Below are 21,097 nucleotides of genomic sequence, written 5' to 3' on the forward strand. Positions count from 1 at the left end.
CAATTAATTATTTACACGTAGTTAGTTGCTTACGGTTAGTTATTTGAATTCTATGAAATTAATGTTTCGTCAAGAAAAGAAAAATGTTATAATATTCGACTATTATTTGCAAACTATCTCAAGTATTAAAACTACTTGAATTACAAAGAAATATAAATCACGATTTGAAAGGATGAGAAATGAATTTCACGTTTTGCAAATGAAGTAGACTATTAAGTATAAAATAATTTCAAGCATTTGTTACGAAACAGCTTGTAATAGCAAAAGTCTTGTTATGAAATAAAGTTTTCCTTTTTATAGTGTTAGTTATATAAGAACCGTGCAAAACACACTATACAGGTATATTATATGTAATAAAGAGTGTTCTTTAAGAGTCATGAGTTTAAGTACGGATGTTATCAGCCCTATAACGTAGAATGCTTACAAGAAGGATAATTTTACGATCCGACGTATTTTTAGATTTAAGTTTACCTTAGAGAGTAATGCACCTCGTCTTGGGACACGTGTCACGCGACAGTTTGTAACCTTACTCAGAATTTTTTTTTCCTTCCTTGCGTATTTTTCATTTTTTTTTTGCGTACCCTATTATCGTCAAGAAAGGTGATGAAAATGAATTTATAATAAAAATCTTTAGTAATTTTACCATGCTTATAACAAAAATCAGATAATTTTTATAAACGAAATAAATAAGTGAATAAAATTTGTAAAAAATTTCTACCCTTTTTAAACATAATATCCTTATTCTAGGTAACGCATAAAAATGACAATTTTTGTATAAAAAGAATAATCAAATTGTTTTCTTTTAATTGTTAAATAAATAGCAACGATCATAGAATAAAATCTTCTTAAAATGATAGTTAAATATTTTCCAAATATTTAACAACCCCTGTTCTACGTGTCTCATCTTAATTAATAACCCAATACGAGTAAGTTACATGATTTCTCATGAAAGTGATTTAAGAAAACTATAAAATCTCATAGAACGATCCTACTGTATCATTAATCGAACGTCTCAAACTTTAACACGAAAGTGGCACAACAGTTTATACTTGGTAAGATTCCTGCATTGTTTCGGCTTCGGCAAAACGAAAGGATAAACTTGGGGGAACGGAAGTTCCGGAAGTCAGATTGCTTGAGTACACTATTGCAGGACTGCGAGCAAATGTTGGACGCCTTTATCGAAAAGCCTGAAGGTATGGGACAGAAACGAGGTGTATCGAGAAATAGGAAAGGATCTTCTATCTGCTATATCCACTGACCCCCCCTTCCTCCCTCCCTCCCTCCCGTCCTCCTTTCTCCGCCTCACCTATACTGCGCCACCCTTTACTCCTTCACGCAAACCTCCATTTGCTACTATCGAAGCTCTCTATCTCGAGATTCAAAGCCCCCGAACTACTCTTTGAAACTCCAAACGTTTCTATCCATTGATTTTTTTCTCCCGCAACTTTCAATCGAACTTCCCTTTCTTTAACTTCAGAAATCCAATACACTTTATCCCTACGATTTATATGAGTATTCTTTGAAAATCGTTCATTTTCAACTAGTTCCACGTCAAAATAATTAATTGTCGCGAACCTTGGGTTCCTGGATTTTATATTTTTTTAAATATAATTTTCATAGGAAAATCTAAATTGAATGTTTGAGAAACGAAATATATTACATTGTTGCTATTTGGTAAATTATTATTATCATTTTATGCAATTTTTAATATAAAATAGGAAGTTTATTTCAAATATTTGAGCTCAATACGTAACCATGGGGAGTTGAGAATCTGTACCTTATTTTTTTATTTCTTTTTTAAATAATTTTAATAAGATAATAAAAAATTAGAGAAAAGAATAAACTTTTATTGTTGCTATTCGAGAAAGATATTATTATTATTATTATTAATAGTTTAGAAGATAAAAATATAATTGATATTAAGTATTCGCATTTATGTGAAATAAATATTTTACAAGCAACTGATTAAATGATAAACATTCTCGCGTAATATATTAATTCCTAATACGAAACATAATTAATAAGAAAATTAATATAAAATCTAGGAGAAAAAGAAAATGAATGATAGATCAAACCATTATTTACAACGTGAAATCAATTAGATACAATAAATGACATTGTAAATAGGAAACATCGATGTATCCTACTGATTGCAACATTGTTGCAATTAAAAGGAATCGATTGTTTATAGTTGAAGAAAAAAAATCGTGAAAAAGAGGCTTTGAAAAATGACACATAGGTATAATAAATAGCATTCGTATGTAGGGATAAAAATCGTCCATAGAATAAAATTCCGTTGGCAATAAAATCGCAATCCGCGGAACGCTTTTAATCCCTCGAATCTCTCGACAATGACGATCGTCCATTCTCGTCGATCGAAGAACGATGCTCGGAAATCGCGAGAGGGAGAGAAAATGTCAGGCGACGCCGCAGCACACAGCATTTTTTATCGATTCGACCACCAAACCGTGGTGGCTTTTCCGGCGTCGCGTAGTTTCGAGGCCAAAAGTCTCGGACACGAAAAGTGGATATGTCGGATGCTCGTCGAAATGAAAGTCTTCAATCGTTCGATAAAATCCCTAACTGTATCTAATACCTCTCGTTGATATCGGTACCCGAATTATTTTACCTTCGCTTCTTTTTTTTTCCTTTTTTTGGGGGGAGGTTTTTTTCGTTTCCTATAGTTTATTGAAAATAAAAAAAAGAAAAGAAAATAAATAAAGAAAATATTTGATAGGCATCAAAACTTTATTTTATGGTTTAGAATTAATTTATTAAATTTGACACTAATTTTTTAATCAGCTATGATCTATTTATGTTAGCGTAAAATATCATAATTAGGATGGTGACCGTAAATTTATCATACCCCGAATTATTTTACCTTCGTTTCTTTTTTTCTTTGCTTTTTAGGGAGGAGGTTCTGTTTCCTATAGTTTATTGAAAATAAAAAGAAAAAGAAAAATGAAAATAAATAAAGAAAATATTCGGCATCAAGAATTAATTTTATGGTTTAGAATTAATTTATTAAATTCTACACTAATTTTCTACTTAAATGTAATCTAGTTATCTTAGTTTAAAATATCATAGGATGATAACCGTAAATTTATCATAGACGAAAAAGAAGTATATTAACGTAGTTTCATTGTGTGAATTTAAATTGGCACATAAAGCAGTAGAAACTGTTTTAAATATATACTATGCTTCTGTGGTCAAGTGACAATTAGCGAATCAACGGCACAATATTTTTTTTTCTACGAACATCCTAATGAAAACCAAAATCTAGAAAATAAGAATGGTTAAGAATATCTTTTAATCATTTAAAATAATTATTAAAAAGTTATTATTAAAACGAATCAATAGGTTGCACAAAAATTCAATCTTCTTCACTCAATAGTAATCTTTCACTAACCTATATAATAATTAAATAATAAGATTTCAAGGTAATGAATAGAAAAACAAACGATCGAATTAACTGTCCAATAAATGATAGATGTGTCCAAAAAGAAATTAATAATAATTTCATTTGACAATTACACAAGACATAAATCAAATATCCTTATTAATTGTTTTCTTTTACAAAATATATAAATAAATAAAAAAAGAAAAACAAATTATATACAGTAATTGGTACCAACAGCTTGAAAAAAAAATATAAAGAAAAAGTATCTATACATTTGTATCGATTAACGATAATTGATGTTAACGTTATGAACGTAACAATAAACAACAACAGCAACAGCAACAAGAATGAAGATGAAAAATACAAAAGTGAATTTGTTGCTAGTAGTTGTCAGGAAAAGCTAAAAAACGAACTAGGCAGTATTCGGAATGAAGCTAGTACTATGTAGCTAGTATATGAGCTTTCGAATGGCCCTTTTTTTTGGTTGTTTCTAGGTGGTAGTTGGTGAAGGGGGATGAAGTGGGTAGGTGGATGCACGATCGACCGGTGACCAATATCGGTTGACGGGGCTGTAATAAACTCTGGGCTAACGTGTTCGAATCTTCCCTTTCTCTCTTTTTCTTTTTCTTTTTCTTCTATCTATCTCTCTCTCTCTCTCTCTTTTTTATCTCTCTCTTTTTCCCTCGAAATCCTCTTCATCCGCCATGCTCCGTTATTGAGGCAATAATATGTGACACTGCGTGCTTTCGTATATGCACTACGTGCAATAACACGCAAACCAAACGATCGTGCGTTCAACCTCATGTAATTTTACATAGAACCAACTTCAATACGAATTTCTCTCTCTCTCTCTCTGTGTTTGTGTTTGTGTGTGTGCGTACGTATACGTATACGTGTATGCGAATTTCCGCAACCGAGTGTATTAGTTAAAATACAGAACGTTGATTGACTCGCTAACATTATCCAACTTCGTGGTATATCGTTGAATATCCAACGTTTCTATTTTGGGAGAGATAATTCCCTTAAACAATGTTTAACTACTCTCCCTGGACCAATTTGCAATTAATTTTCCTAAGATTTAGACTAAATCAAATTTTCCCCTACATGTATATATATAATAGTAAATAGAATGATAGTAATTATAAATAAATCTTACCTCGTGTTAGTTTTCGAAGACGAATATATGTGATTCCCACGATCACGATTAAAAAAACAATTGTCACACAAATCCTGGTATACTCGTGAAAGTTATTCTCAAATCAAATTATTTCAATCGTACAGTGATTTATATTTCAAGAGAAGAACTATATCATTTTATAGATCACGTTTTTCATATCGTGTCTAATATTCGTGCCCATTAATGTTTCATATTTTCAAAATAACAATAACATTTCTCGAACGTTTTGCGAACTTTTCATAAAAAGCAAAATAAAGGAATACTTCTTCTTAAAATATTGAACGATACGTTGTATCCGTAAATTCGATTATTCTCGAACGAGTTTCGAAACGATTCGTAGTATATAGGTTAAACGTGCACAAAATACAAATGGGGCAAAGTAAAGTAGAGGTACATGCTCGCATGAATTTAACATCTTGAATTTAACATTTATCCTGTCTCTCGCGTAAGAGCATGCTGCTGCTGCTGCTGCTGCTGCTGTTACTGCTGTTACTGCTAGTATTGGTGGTGGTGGTGGTGGTAGTGGTGGTGGTCCTTCAAGCTCGTCTAAAGCACAGTTTTCGGAACGATCGAAGTGTCAGAGACAGAAAGCGAAGCTTTTCCTACCAGAGCACCAAGAGAAAATGATTTACGTCTTGGACCGGTGCTTGCGCCGCGCGCTCAGTTTATGAGACTTTCATGCTTAAAAGCAATTTCCGTAACGGGCTGAAAGCTTCGCGGGTAGACGGGTGGACTGGCGGGTGGGCAGGTTGGCAGGCAGAAGAAGAGGGGGTGGATAGGGGACTTGGAGGAGGAGGAGGAGGAGAAGGGATAGTTAGGTTGGAAAGGAAAAGCGGAGGTAAAAACGATGACGACGCGCGCCAGTGCACGTTGTTGCAGTTACGCAGACCCTTCTCGTCGTTCCACGCTTACATCCACGCTTTTAAAAAGTTTTTTTTCGCAAAGAGGTGGGGTACTGTTAACACTTTCGACTGCAATATTTTCCCTGACCTAGATAAACGAAGTCTCATTATCCAACATCGAATCGAACACTATATCGAGAGTGTTTTTATTTTTCCTCCTCGTGGATCCCCGTTCTTTCCCACCACGTGTTCGTTAATACGTATCTTAACTGTTACACATATTTCCCCACGTAAACGAGAGATGTCACACTTTGAGATATAGGATTCAAATTAAAGATGAAAAAAAAACAAACTCGTCGTTTAAACGTACTCCGATCGTCGTCCCTATTTAGGGATTAACATTATATTGTAATATTAGTTTAAAATAACGATAGGGTGGTGATTTAAACGACGAGTTTAGATCGTTTTGTTTTGATAAGAAAGATTGGCAAATGATAATTAGATAAACGATAAGAAACGAAAAAAGATTTTGTAGGATAACTCGGCGTGGTCGAAGTGTGATTCGCGGAGTCCCCTGGACTCGACTGACGGTACGTGCGAACCATGGCAGCAGGGCCGTCGAGATGGAGGGTGCAAAAAGGGTGACGGTGGGGGCACGAAAAGAGAGGACGACTGGGCCGAGGGTGAAAGAGAGATAGAGATAGTCGGACGCGCCGTCGCCTTGATGCTGTTTCCGTTATATTCTACTTTGACTATTTTTTATCAAATTAAATCGTATCATCATCTGTTTCTTCTATTCCATTTAATTTGCACAATCAAATGGATATTTAATTATCAAACAGGTTGACGTTTAATAAAACATCTGTAATATCTATCGAATATTAACTAATGGAAATCAAAAGTTGAAGGATGTTCTTTAAAGCGAAATACAAGATTGAAATATTCAATTGACACGATCGTTTCGTTGGCAATTTAATATTCTGGTTATTATCGTTCCTTGTTCTCTCTCTCTCTTCCTCTCTCTTTCTCTGTTTGTTTGATTGGTACAGGCGAATAGGTTGGATTGAAATAAAAGGATTTTACAATTAGTCAAATTTGTTCGGAGTAAATCTATTGCTTTTATATACATATATATATAGGGCAAGGTATTCTTCACATCGACCTACATTCGTGGCTAATATCCGGCTATACTAGTGAGTCGTGAACTTCTACCTCAACTCTACTGCTTAGAGCCTCAGCACGTAGGTACCTACTACGTAATGAGCTGTAAACTATGACCCACTACTCTATTCCAAATGTACGATCGAAAATCGTATTTCAACTGAGGTACCTAACGTATCTACTATTACCTTTATATATATATATATACACACATGTATAATATCGATTATCGATATTCCATTCGTCCTACTGTCAAAGTACACGCGAGAGTTCCTTTGTAACACATTATTACTTTGAAATTCAATCGCGAAGTTAATGTCACACTGTGATCTCATTTTGTTTAGTTTTCGTATATCATAAGATTAAATTTATATCGTTGAAAATGAACATTCTTTGTACGATTTCATTCTATAAAGTTTTCCTCCCACATTTTGTGGGATTATTTTTTTATTATCTCCCCAATTAAAATCTCATGACCTAATTTTTCATTCGAATAAAATTCTTCAGGATGCAATTGTACAAATTTCTACAATAAATCATCGTTTGATTTTCAAAATAATATGCAACTCATTAATCCGAAACTAATTCCTATGAAATTCAATCGCAAAAGTTAATTAAACATTCGCGAATATTATTCGAAAATGGATATTTCTTTTTTATGATCACCGACTTGACCCTGATAATATTTCTTTTCGTAGTTTTTGTTTTATTAAAACTGTGTGACCTAATTTTTGTTATTTAGGTTACGAATATTCCCAGAGGATACAATAATACAAATTTATATTATAATTTTAATTGTATTGTCAATATAATATATGATATACCATTTCATGGTTATATTTACAATGATCACGTTCCATATTGTTTAATCAAAGACTGTACAAGAGATATCTGTGATGTAATATTCATCGTTATCAATCCGTTTGCATAATATCGTTGTAACAATAACATCAAGGATGATTAATCAACCATACAATCTAACAATTCTTTCTACAAAATGTAAAGATCTGGCTTCTATAATCCTAGTTACAACGATAATAAATAAAACAAGAAGAAAATTCTTTTTTTAAGAACAATAATAATCTCATCAGAAACAATCTGAACACAAACACGTACACAATGCCAACAAAATAACGAAAGAAATAGAAGAACAAATTGAGGCGAAACATTGATTGAACCCTCTGAACACGTGCAACTGTTCCAAGTAACATAAATATAAATTAATAAAGTAATAAAAAACGTGAAATTGAAAATTTGATACGAGCAGAGTTACGTGCAAAAGTGTATATCGATGTAGAAAGTGCATCCAGGAATCGTATTTCTTGGAAGATCTTATAAGTAAGAACGCAGGGAACGAACCTATCCCATTTGGCTTCTAGGTAGTCACTGGAGAAGAGGTGGAAAGGAGAGGAAAGGAATTGAGTGGAGTGGCTTGTGCTACTGACAGCTAGAAAATAAATATTTGCACGTATTTCAACGATTAGTCCGTTATAAGCGATGCGAGACGACTACGAAGACGTGGCTCTGCGATTACTCACCCTACCATAAGCAACTTCCCCCCCTTTCCCCTTCTACATCTTTCTCCTAACCCCTATTTTCAACCCTACAAGCAGACTCCACGATTTGATATAACTCTTGACTGGGAAAGCTTATTGAAAGGACTAAAAAGGACTCGTTTCTATAACCAATTCGCATTAATGCATCAATATGAAATTTCACGATTTCTTTTCATCTACGTTTGTTTTCTTTTTTTTTTTATTCACAATTTAACTATTTCTCCCTCTCTCTCTCTGTCTCTGTCTCTGTCTCTCTTTTCCTCTATCGTTGAAAATACAACGCGTAGGTAGGATGGTTTATTAAAACGGCGAAACGATTTAATCCAACGGGATAGAAAGGTTAAACGTTAAATATAGTCTACGCGCGTATAATATAAATAATTCTTGAAATTCGATCCGTGATATATGACTAACGATTGATTTTTTATTTTCTGAACACAAATACGTTTGCGAATAAATATATGTAGAAAAAGAGAGAAAGAGAGAGAGAGAGAGAGAGAGAGAGTGAGTTAGTGCCGATTTGCAGTGTGTCAACTTTGTACGATATATATTACGTAGAGGTAACGTCGCAATTAAACTCTAGCCCATTAAACGGTATTACAGTGAACGTTCTTTGTACCTCTGTAAAATCAAACGAATAAGCATTAGCAAAGTAATTTATTCTTCAGCAAGTTAGCACGTTTCGTGCCGACGCTTTGATGCAGAATAGCGAGGTGCCAAATTGGTCCCTTCTACATCTCTCTCTCTCTCTTTCTCTCTTCTCTCGTTTTCTCTTTCGTTCTCTCACTTGGTTTCTCTCTCTCTCTCTTTCTCTCTCTCTCTCTTTCTGGTTCTCGTTTCTCGCTTTCCTCGTCCGGTTGAAATCGTCACGAACGCGACGAACGTCGGGTACGACCGAATTGAATCTCTACGAAATCCCGGTAGACGTTCCCCCGGTTGCGCGTTGCTCCAGTTGACGTTTCAGATTTCCAACAGCAGCAGTAGTAGCAGCAGCGCGAGCAACGAGAGTTGCATTAGCATGCAACACACGAATCGTAGAAGTCGTCGATGCGTGTCACGTCGCGAGCCCAGGCGTCGCATTCCTGCGGAGGTGCCCTTAAAGGGTGACACGTTATACCGTTTAGCTGTTCTCTCTCTGTCCTTCTGTTCTATCTTTCTCTCTCTCTCTCTCTCTCTTTCATACATATATATATACATACGTTAGAAGGGACTAGTACGATTTGTACTTTGCAAATCTAACGTTGAAAGGGACCTTCGATTTGCTTTCCAAAGATCGTACAATTGGCCCGCCTTTACAAATGAGTACTGTCAAAGGTATCCTTACTGACAAAGGGATTACGTTAGGGATCGTGTTAGGTAGAAAATCGACAGGTCACTTCTTCTCGTTCTACAGAAAATACTAAAGAAATTTAGAATGTATTTATTGATTTATTGAGATTCATTGTTCTGTTTAAAATTAGATTAGAGTTAAGGGTAGTTCTATTTTGTCATTTAAGGAATTTCATTCTTTTGTCATATTCGTAATATAAAAAAGACAATATAGAATATACTGTAAAGGAAAATTAGGAATAAATCCAATATTATTTTAACAAGCAATTATTAATAGCAAATGATTGAAGTTCTATTTGTTATGATTTAATTTATAAAAAGTATGCAGAATTTATATTTATTAAGAAGATTACTGAATTTTTGATGTGTTTTTGGTATAAAATTAAATTTTCTTTAACTATTCGTGTTGATTCATTATTACAACATTTTCATCTACATAAAATAAAGTACAAAAGTATATCTTTTAGATGACTTTCTAATCGCGATATTATTATACACACATATAATATAAAAATTAAATCAACAAAGTAGACGATCAATTAATTTTTGGATATTTTTAAATACCAAATGAAAATTTTCGAAAACTATTCGTGCTGGTACACAATAACCATCCCTTTTCTCAACATATAAATAAGATACTAAATTGTATTTCTTCTATGCTTTTCTAATCGCGATATTATTATACATACATATAATATAAAAATTAAATCAACAAAGTAGACGATCAATTAATTTTTGGATATTTTTAAATACCAAATGAAAATTTTCGAAAACTATTCGTGCTGGTACACAATAACCATCCCTTTTCTCAACATATAAATAAGATACTAAATTGTATTTCTTCTATGCTTTTCTAATCGCGATATTATTATACATAAATATAATATAAAAATTAAATCAACAAAGTAGACGATCAATTAATTTTTGGATATTTTTAAATACCAAATGAAAATTTCCGAAAACTATTCGTGCTGGTAGACAATAACCATCCCTTTTCTCAACATATAAATAAGATACTAAATTGTATTTCTTCTATGCTTTTCTAATCGCGATCTCAGTATATATACACACACAGATATATATATACATATATAGATAAGAGTTATATCATTAAAAAAGGATGATCACGAACAACGAAGGAAGAAGTCCCGTAGAGATTAATCTATCGTGGAACGAATCACGCGAAGGAAAAGTAAACCAGAGTGCTACACGACTGCCTCGGTATTACCGTTGTGCCAAGCGCGTAAAGCTTAGAAGCAAAGTAGGTCAAGGATGTACATAGCAAGCGAAATAGAGAATGGGTGCTCGTTTTCTCTCTCTCTCTCTCTCTTTCTCTTGTACGAGAATCTGCTAGATCTTTATTTCTCTCTTTATCTATCTTTGCTTTTCCCTATTTCAAAGCCGTGGAATAAAGACGAAATTACTTTTCAAAAGCTTACCTAATTAACCTCAAAGAAGTCGACACACAAGTTACCAAGCACGAAAGTTCCCATTGAAAACTCTTCTCTCATACAGAATAAAAAAGAAAGAAAGAAAGAGAGAGAGAGAGAGAGAGAGAGAGAGAAAGAAGAGGATACAAAAATTAAGGGAATGAAAAGAGAAGACAAAAAGAAAATAAAGAAAGACATATACGTCAGGTGGATGAAAAGTTTCATCGACCAAGATAACGTCGAGTGGTCGATGAACTTTCACGTTCTCGATAACGTTCGACTCAGAGTCCCCCTTCCCTTTCCCCGCCCTCGTTTCTTTTTTATCCCCCCTCTCTAACTCGTTCTTTTTATAAACGTGATTTCCAAAAAAAAAGAAAAGAAGAAAGGAAAAAAAATTGACGTAAAGTAACAAAACGGTTTTAACGAGTAGACGAAAGAAAACTTTTATCGTGGTATGTTGTACGTGATTATAAAAAGAAAAAAAGAAAAAGAAAAAGAACAAAAAAAAAAGAAAGAAAAAGAAAGGAAGAAAGAAAGAAATGATAAGCCAATGGGGAGGAAGGGCAGTAGAAGGAGATTAAAAAAAAAAATAAAAGTAAGTAAAAAAGTTTAGGAATCTACTTCTGGAATTTTAAATCTAATGAAATTGGCAGTTACTATTTCTGATATTATTAAAAAAACCCTACGAAATTTTACCTAGGCACGTACGTAGAATAACATAGTTAACATAAAATATGAATTATACGTGGGGGGTGGGGGAGGGAAGGGAGGGGAGATAGGATATGTAAATGTAAAAAAAGAACAACGAAAATAACAAAAGTAGGAAGGAGAGAGGGAGAGAGAGAGAAAGAATGAAAAAGAATAGGAAAGGGAGAAAACATTGTTCCCCCCGTCGTTGTCGTTGTCGTCGTAGTCCTTGGGTAAAGGTTCTTGAAGAAAGCCAGCGCGTGGTAGCCGTTCTTTGGTTAAGAGAAGGGTGAACTACAGGAAGAAGAAAAGGGAAAAAAAGGTGGTGCGGTAAAGGAGGGTACTAATGTTTCCACCGTGAAAGACTAACATCCCCGCCATTTTGCAGGAAGAAATACGATGAGAGACGGCGCATTATGAGATAAACATTATAAACTGCCTCGGCTCTTGCAACGGACCCCCTCCCCCCCCCACTCCGTTTTCTACAGTAACACCAGACTCGGGGAGCAACCCTTGACAACCTCTTCTTCCTCTCACACCATCTACGTTTTTGCGTGTACCTTCTCTCTCTCTCTCTTTTCAAATGCATTGAAACAAGTCTAAGCTTCTATGCTTTACTCGCGATTTTTCTTCTGATGTATCGCAAGCTTAGTTGCATCTTTTATTACGTTGTTTTATATTTATATTATTTATTATTACCATATTTTGTTTTTTTTTTTTTTATTATTCTTTGTTAATGTTATTAGTGAATCGTGCGATTAGATTAAACTAAATGATATTTAAAGTGAACACAGATTTTTTTTATCTATTGTATATTGAGAGAGACTGAGAGAGAGAGAGGTATTGTTTTATTGTTTTCACATATTTTATTTTATAGAATAAGTGAAAACAATTTCACGTAGTAAGAAATAGAATAATGGATGCATTAGTTTATCGAAAAATTACTTTTCTTTCTTTTTTTGAACATATCGAAGTAAACTTGAGCCTCATTTGCGAATTTTTCTTTTTCTCCTAACGAATAACAAGTATCAATTCACCCTTTTTTACTGTTTTACTTATTCCTTTAATTTAAAAAAATTTTTATTATTCATTCGAATTATAAATTAATAAATTTATATAAAAATAAAAAATTTAAGAAAAAAAGAATCACCTAAAAAACAACCGATCGTCAATCGATCAAAACAAACAAGGTATACATTAATTAAATACTCGTATTATTTACAAAAAAAAAATAATCGTGAAAACGAGTTAACGAAAATGAGTAATAAAAATGTAGAATCTATAACATTGTTTTGAAATTCTCTTCGACCATCCTTCACACTTTTCCTATTCACGTTCTTCCATTTTGTATTTTTTCTTTTATTTCTCTTCTTGTCCATAAAAGCGCGAAGAATAAAAAGAAGAAGACGAAGAAGAAGAAGAAGAAGAAGAAAAAACAAGAAATATAAAGAAATACGTAGGAGCGATACACTTGTCGTCGTCGTCGTCGTCCAGGCCAGGAACGACCCCAAGATATCAGCAACATGAAAGCGCTATTTATAGAGGGACGCCTTGTGCAGTTTCACGGCAGTTGGGAAGCAGTGTATAACCCAGTGTGCCCAGCCCCCTCCCCCCTTTCCCCCTTACGCCCCACGCGAATGCGCGAAAGCTTCTCTCCACCATGCCACCAACTAAACTTCGCACGTTATTTATTTACGTTACTCTCTTTCTCTCTCTTTCACGCACACACACATACACACACTCTTTCATTTTGTTTTCTTTCTTTTACCGAACCTGGAACTGTAGCTCTAGCCACCACCCCACCCCTCTGCCTACGAACCTCCACTTTTGTCCTTTTTTTACTTCGTGTGTCGTGTGTTATCCGAGAAAAAAAATTCCTAGACGTCTATGTAGTTAACAATTGTCTTTCGACTTATTTCTGATATTACTGTTATCACTAACACGGCAATTTTTTACTTTCACCACTCTGTTATTATTCGGCTAATAAACTATCGACTTTGTTTTATCCAACGATCCATCGATGATATTAATGTTCAGATCTTATTTAATTATTTTATACGTTTATTTATGTGTATTTATGTGCGTCCAATTGATATATTAATACGTGAAAGTGTTTTATCGTTTCATGGATGTCTGAACATATCGTTCTTTTATTACTTGCGAGAATAAGTGAATGTCTGACCGATTATTGACTTTTACCACTTAGCAGTATAGGTGCGTGAACGATTTCTGTTCTTTATATATGAGTTTAATTGTTTTTAAATGAAACAAAAATTTATTCAAGTTTCTTCGTCAAAATTATGGAATGCAATCTGATATTTGTTTCAAACTTTATAATGTTATTTTTATATTTTATTTAATTTCACTTATATATTTTCACACCATTAATAAGACAACTATCAGATGATAATTATTATCTTCATGAATAAATTTTAAATAATAATAATAACAAATAAATGTGTTTCTTTTTGTTTCTTTTTTAATTAGGATAAATGAAGAAATAAGTTTGAATAAAAAATACTATTTAAAATTTAATTTCCATATATGTGACAGAAACCTTAATTAAATTAAATCATCATCATCATTATTATTATTACTATCAATTTTATATTATTATCATTAATATATTTCACAGCTATTATATTATATTTATTATATATACTATTATAATAACTATTATTATTATTGCTACTATTGTACATATTATGTTATGACCATTAAACTTAGATATACAATCCCTATCAAGAACCCTTTCCTAACCACCACCAACCTCTAATAAACCCCACAATTTCCTTTTCAGAAAATTCAAGAGAGATACATTTTAACTTTTGACCTAATTACTTACTTACACTACTGTAATATCTACTATCAATCTTGAATCTCTTTAAAATCTCTGGCACATATTTGGACATTGGGATTTGTTTAATTTAAAGTAAATGTTTTTACTGTTAAAATTGTATACAATATATCCTGGATTATTTTTTGAATTTAAAATATAAACTTTATATTTTTTTGTTTACCATACATAATTAAATAAAAAGAATTACTTGCGTTATTACTACAAAAGGATTCACCTATTGAAAATTAAAAACATTTCTTCAATTACGTCATTTAGTTAAAAAAAAAAAGATCAAAAAATAAAACACTTTCTACGATATATAAATTCTTCAATTAATTATTACATTAAATTATAATAAATCTGATAAGAATTAATTTAATATTTATAATTTAAAATAAGCATTCCAAACAAATATCGAGCATCTTGCAGATATTAACACTGAAAATGTACAAAAACTTCGAATAATCGTTAAAAATATATAAAAGTGTTTCGTAAAAACCCGTTTCATAATAAATAATTTCAAGATAATAAAAAAAATGTAGTCTTTTTTCCATAATAGTAACCGATAAATGTAAAAAATCGAAAAGGTTTGTCATAACCTGTAGTGCATACTTTTGTTATTGATAGCACAAATTCGTACTCCTTTTAAATAAATAAAAAGTTAACAAACTAGCTTTCGAACGAAGATAAAACGAAGAGAAAAATAGTTAGAATAGGAAGAAAAAGAAAAAGGATAGAAAGATAGACAGATAAAAAGATAGAAAGAGTAAAACTGAAGGCACCTTTTTCAACGAACGATTTAAATATGCAACTCGTTGAATGATGTACGTTAAAACTGCTCGTGCTTGCCGCACTTTCTTTCTTTGTTTTTCTCATTCTATCCTTTCCTATCTCTCTATATACACATATATATATATCTCTCTTTCTCTCTATCTCTTTATGAGAGAATTCTATCGTTACGCGAATGATAGGCGCGGATGCCGGAAATGCAGCAGCAGCAGCATCGAAGTAATAATTTAGTGCGGCCGTTTTACCGCGTCCTTGTCGCCCAATCGCATTCGATTCTTTTCTTCTTTTTTTTTATTCCCTTTTTCTCTCTCTTTTTCTCTCTTTCTCTCTTTTTCTTCTTTTTTTTTTCTTTTTCCCTAACCTGTTTTTAGATTCGAGTATAGTGTCTCTATGTGTATGTATCTTCCTCTATGTGTGTATGTGTGTGTGTGTGTGTATTCGAGTTCGTCGATCGGTGATCGCTTATCGCTTGCTACGCTTTAAAGCTTTTCCGAAAAGCCAAGTTTGAACGGATAATCGAGTATCGTTCGCGTTTCCTACCGATCGACTTCATGCGATTACCGTTTTGTCATTTTTCTCCAACGCTAGTATATGCGTTAGAATTAATGATGTTTGATCAATCGTTAAAAGAATAAGGTATTACTTTTAACGCCATGTTATTAATCTGGTTAAAAAACAACAAATATTATAAAGAAATAAAATTGAATTTATTAGCTAATGAATGTAACATACTCGAGAAAAAGTTATTGGATTAAAGTGATCAATGATTTCCAATTTGTTCAAAAAAAATTCGAATGATTTTTATTAATTTAGCAGTTACGAGATACGATGTGATAATAAATAAAAGAAATTAAATGTGGATAAAGATTGATAGAGAAGTTATCTATGATTCCAATGAGTTTAGCAAAAATGCAACGATTTTTTGCAAGATTACGAAAATTGTTATAACTATAAAAAAAAAAAAACGATTTGGAAAAGAAATGATAGAAAAGGGAACTATTATTCGCAATTTGTTGAAAAAAAAATTCAAATGATTCCCTTTAATCGAAACCTTAGCGAGGAAACAATTGACTATACTATAAAAAATAAAAATAAAAAAAACACAAAATTTCGATTAAAAGTCGCAACTTAAACGTATTCCATTAAAATATATCATCAAACACCGATTCAATTCGCACGATCTAAAACGCGCGTAGTCGATTTTCGAACATATTATATTTATTTGCCGTAACGATCGATCTTTCCACTCTCGAGCAGGAAAAGCTGTAGTTTGTAACAGAATCGAGGTAAATATATTTATAGACTGTAACGTAACGCGTGTCATGAGATAATACGGGTTGCCTGGGTAGAGGAGGAGGAGGAGGAGAAGGAGGAAGAGTGGAAAGGGGGTGTTGGGAAGGTCGAGGGGTCACAGAAGCCGATTGTGTTACCGGTGCTGGAGGCATCACGCATTTCTCTATCGGTATCAATGATAGTGGTAGTGATAATGGTGCGTGAAAACGACAAAACAATGTAATAAATTACCAAATGCACATATATAACATTATACACGCCTAAACGTATATGCAATATAAAATGGTTCAAGAATAAATATGAAAAGAAATTGTGCATTACAAAATTTGCGATACTCGTAATTGTTCATCAGCTCGATTTAATTCGATGATAAAAGAAAAATAACGATAAATCTTTCGAAAAATACAACAACGAAAAATACAAAAAAGTAGAAAATTATAACATCTTAGGAACAAGGTATACGAATTTAACGAAAACTCTGAGAAAATTTGTTCAAGATAGAAAGAGAGAGCACGTACGGAACATCTTTTTAAACCAAACAGATTCCCAACAATTTACCCTATCAATCCCATGCAGAATCTTTCCGGCAAGTTATGAGAGTTTACTTTTCAAGGCGTTCTTAAAATACCGCAAAAATTTCGTTCGAGCTTGTTCAAACTGGCGTAGAGAAATTTTGAGAAAGCTATGGGAACTAAACTCGCCTCGTGACTTATTCTCTCTCTCTCTCTTTCTTTTTGTCTCTTTCTCTCCTTCTCCTTCTATCTCTCTCTTTTTCACTATTTTCCCGAAGAACGAAAGAGTAACGATAAATCACATTCCACGGAATCCAGAGGAGCGGATGTAATTTTCGAAAATATATCCGGCCTTCTCAATAGACGAGACGACTGCGATATTCCCTCGACACTGAACCCCGTGGTAGATGTAACAGCAGCAGCAGCAGCAGAAGCAGCTGAAGCTGCAGCTAACCAACCAACCAACCAACCAACCTACCTACCAACGAACCAACCAACCAGCCAACCAACCGGCGCGGCAGCAAAGTCGGCGGCAGCGTGTTCAAAGTGCAATAAAAAGGTAACACCGGTGCGAGAGTTTCTATATCTGAACTCGTAACGTCGCGATAAATTCCATTAGTAGAATTTACCGAGCGTACCTATATACCCGTCGGACGAGTGGAGGAAATCAGAGAAGGAGCAGTGCACCACCAGCACCAGCACCAGCACCAACACCAGTACCAGTACCAGCAGTAGCAGTAGCAGTAGAAAGCAGGGATTCTCAACAACTTTTAACACCTTTCCTTTGATCGTTTTGCAGTATCAAAATGATCTTAACAATTCGAATCAAACTATATTCTATTAAATATTTGAACACTTTAACATTTATCTTATAATTCAAGATAATATACGAACACCATTTTCTCTCTTCTATTACTTATAAATGAGATTTAAGTAAGAGAAATAAGAAAAAGGAATAAGAAGAAAGGAAGAGAAAGAGAGAGAGAGAGAGAGAAAGAGAGAAGGTTATCTTAAAGGAACTACCCCTGGCGATTAATCGAGGACGATCAAGAGTAAAGGCAGGATCGAGGTAGAAGAGAAATATCGGCGAGCACGAAGCAGCCAAGTGCTCGTACATCAGTGCCGTCGTTAGAGGTGGAAAACTATAGAAGTAGAAGTAGAAGTAGAAGAAGAAGAAGAAGAAGAACAAGGCTAAAGAATAAGAGAGAAATGAAAAGATAGACACGAAAGCTGGTAAATAATACGATAAAGCTCGGCGTTCTATTAAAAAGAGAAAATCAGTATGAGAAGAAAAATAAAAGCTCGAATAGAAAACGAAAAAGAATAAATACAAAACAAACAGAAAACAAAGAAAAATAAAATAAATTAGCTGTCGGTGAGAATAGTAGGTGGGGGTTTGGGAGGAGAAAAGAAGGACGAGAATAAAGTATGGAAAGAGGGTGAAGAATAAGAAACAAAATGGGAGGTAGAAATTTGTAAACGAAATAACGTCCGATAATCTCAGCAGGTAGAATTTTCGCGTGCTCGAAGACGCTCGTCCGCCTTGGGCGAAAGAGAGAGAGAGAGAGAGAGAGAGAGAGAGAGAGAGAGAGAGAGTAACGACGTCGCTTTGGTCTCTTATCTGTTCGGTCACGTACACTTGGAAAACGTCCTCCTCCTCGTCACCCATACCCCACCCACTTTAACTCACTCACTCACCCTACCCAACCTATTTTCACTCCCAGCATGCTCCTTCTCTTTAACCCTGGCTAGTCTTCTTCCACGCAGGTTCGTTTTCCTTCTTCTTCCGTCCTTTCCATTCCCTTTCCTAGACCGTAGGGACGATGCAAAATGCGAGGACCTGAAAGGGATAAGGATCAACGACATTCCCTGTTAATTTAGTTGGCTAGGAAGCACCATAAATAGGAAACGTCGAGTAGGATGCCGAGTGACTCGCTATTTCCTTCTGTTTCAACCAACCATCCACCCACCTACCCCCTCTCCTATTCAACCACCCATTCCTACCTCCCCCTTCCCCCATTCCTCGTAAGTATTCTCTTTTTCTCTATCTCTATCTTTATCTCTATCTTTCTCCATTCCTTCCTCGTGTCTTCCTTTCTTGTCTTCCTTACTTGTTTGCTTGCTTTCTCTCGTGTTCTCAGTTCAGAAGAGACAGCGATTTCACTCGGAAGTGAGGCAGTGACGTACGATCTACGTCCTAACACATCTTTGATTCTGATTCCAACTGAGCGAATATTCATGCCGTCTAACACCTGTCTCCTCTTCTTCCTGTCTTCCGATATTCGACTTTATCCATTGTCGACTACGAATACTTCAACTTTCATCGGCTGTCCGTTAAACTTTATTTTTCATCGAAATGAATTTATTTCATACGCATTTATGATTAACGTTACTATTTTTGTAACTTAATAATTTATTTCCGTAAAAAAAGTTGATTTTTAATCAATTAATATTATGTTATCACAATTGTCGTAGATATTTATTTATAAGTAAGATTGTACAGTTAATTTAAGTATGACGATTAATTTTATTATACACGTTTAAAATGAATCTGATACTGTAATCCAAATCCTAATCATTCTAAGTATTTAATTTAAATATATTTGTATTATTTCATTAGCAAAACGTTTACTTAACAAACTCTACAAAACGTATAGAAATGATTAAAAAATGTTTAATTTATTCGAAAAAAATAATAATTAAAAATCATTGATTCTTTAGAAATAAACTTGAAGTGATAATGTGTATGAATATTGTGATAATTATCGAATTAAAAATAAATTCGAATTTACGTAGAACGATTGGAAAAATTGTTGTTGGGTTTACTTTTGACAATGACTGTACGCAACCCACCTAAAGCATTGCGAAAGTGATCGTGTAGACCGGAGAAACACTATACACAAATCACAACAAAGCCGGTGCATTAGCACGACATCATCCTGTAGCTTGTACAACACGCGCGGTACTCGTACTGACGTAAACTACCATGACCAAGCTCGTTCGATCGCCCATATAAACGCAAACCGATCGATCTTCGATGGAACTCAGGATACGAGTGCGCTCTTCCTAAACGAGACTCTCGATAAATGTATATGCGACCATAGTTGACATTTAAACATACCCACACACACACACACACACACACAGAACCAAACATATATTTTCATTTTAATAATAATTGAATGAATTGTATTATTAGATATCATATTATTACAAAAACTAGATTTTATAAAATATTCGTATTAAATGTGTGAGATTGTTTTTTATAATATTTTATTTAAATTAATAGCATGTATATCGAATAATTTATATAATCCGGAATAAGATTTATTTACTTAATTTTATTTTTATATTAATTTATATAGAATATTATTTGTATGTAGTAAAATTAAAATTATTTTTTTAATATAATGGAAAAATAATATGTAAAGAGAGAATTGTAAAAATTTGTAGAACAGTATAATGATATACATTGATAACTAGGAACCTTGTTTCAAAAATCTGTTTTCTTAATACAGTAGTATAATAAGTAGATTGTATATAAAATTGTAGAGAAATTGTGGACCAGTATAATGATCTACATTGATAATTAGGAATCTTGTATCAAAAAATATTAGCATGTTTTCCTAATATAGTAACATAATAAGTAAGTAGTATGTAAATTTTCTAAAGATTTGTAAACCAGTATAATGATCTACATTGATAATTAAGAATAATGTATCAATAATTAGTAACGGTAGATGTTTTTCTTTAACAAAGTAATATAATAAGTAAATAATATATACAATTGTATAGAGAAATTGTAGATCACATTGATAATTAGAAATCTTGTATCAAAAATTGGTAAAATTGAATGTTTTCCTAATACAGTAATATACAGTAAAAAAATAATATATACAATTATAATGAGATTTGCAAATTAATATAATAATCTACATGGATAATTAGAGATCTTGGATCGATAATGAGTAACAGTATATGCCCTTTTACATTTTATAAAATAGATTTTAATCGTTTTCTCTATAACATCGGTACGCCGATGGTGGAACGCTTCTGTGTATCACTATTCCCGCGTAATATCA

At 33.3% G+C, this 21,097-nt stretch overlaps 1 protein-coding gene across 5 annotated transcripts in view; it reads right to left on the reverse strand.

Annotated features, from left to right (window-relative positions):
• Positions 1–21,097, reverse strand: part of LOC122524367 (teneurin-m) — a 735,394-nt gene that overhangs the window by 636,414 nt on the left and 77,883 nt on the right. Inside the window, exon 1 of one of the 5 annotated variants that reach the window (XM_043646585.1) lies at positions 4,557–5,985. The exons of the other annotated variants lie outside the window; for them this stretch is intronic. The gene's annotated coding sequence lies outside the window, so the exon portion shown is untranslated. Of the gene's footprint in view, positions 1–4,556; positions 5,986–21,097 lie in introns of those variants that run through there. 5 annotated transcript variants of the gene reach the window in all.

This window comes from Polistes fuscatus, unplaced genomic scaffold (assembly GCF_010416935.1).
Source record: "Polistes fuscatus isolate 324 unplaced genomic scaffold, CU_Pfus_HIC Scaffold7, whole genome shotgun sequence".
In the NCBI taxonomy this organism is placed as follows: domain Eukaryota; kingdom Metazoa; phylum Arthropoda; class Insecta; order Hymenoptera; family Vespidae; genus Polistes; species Polistes fuscatus.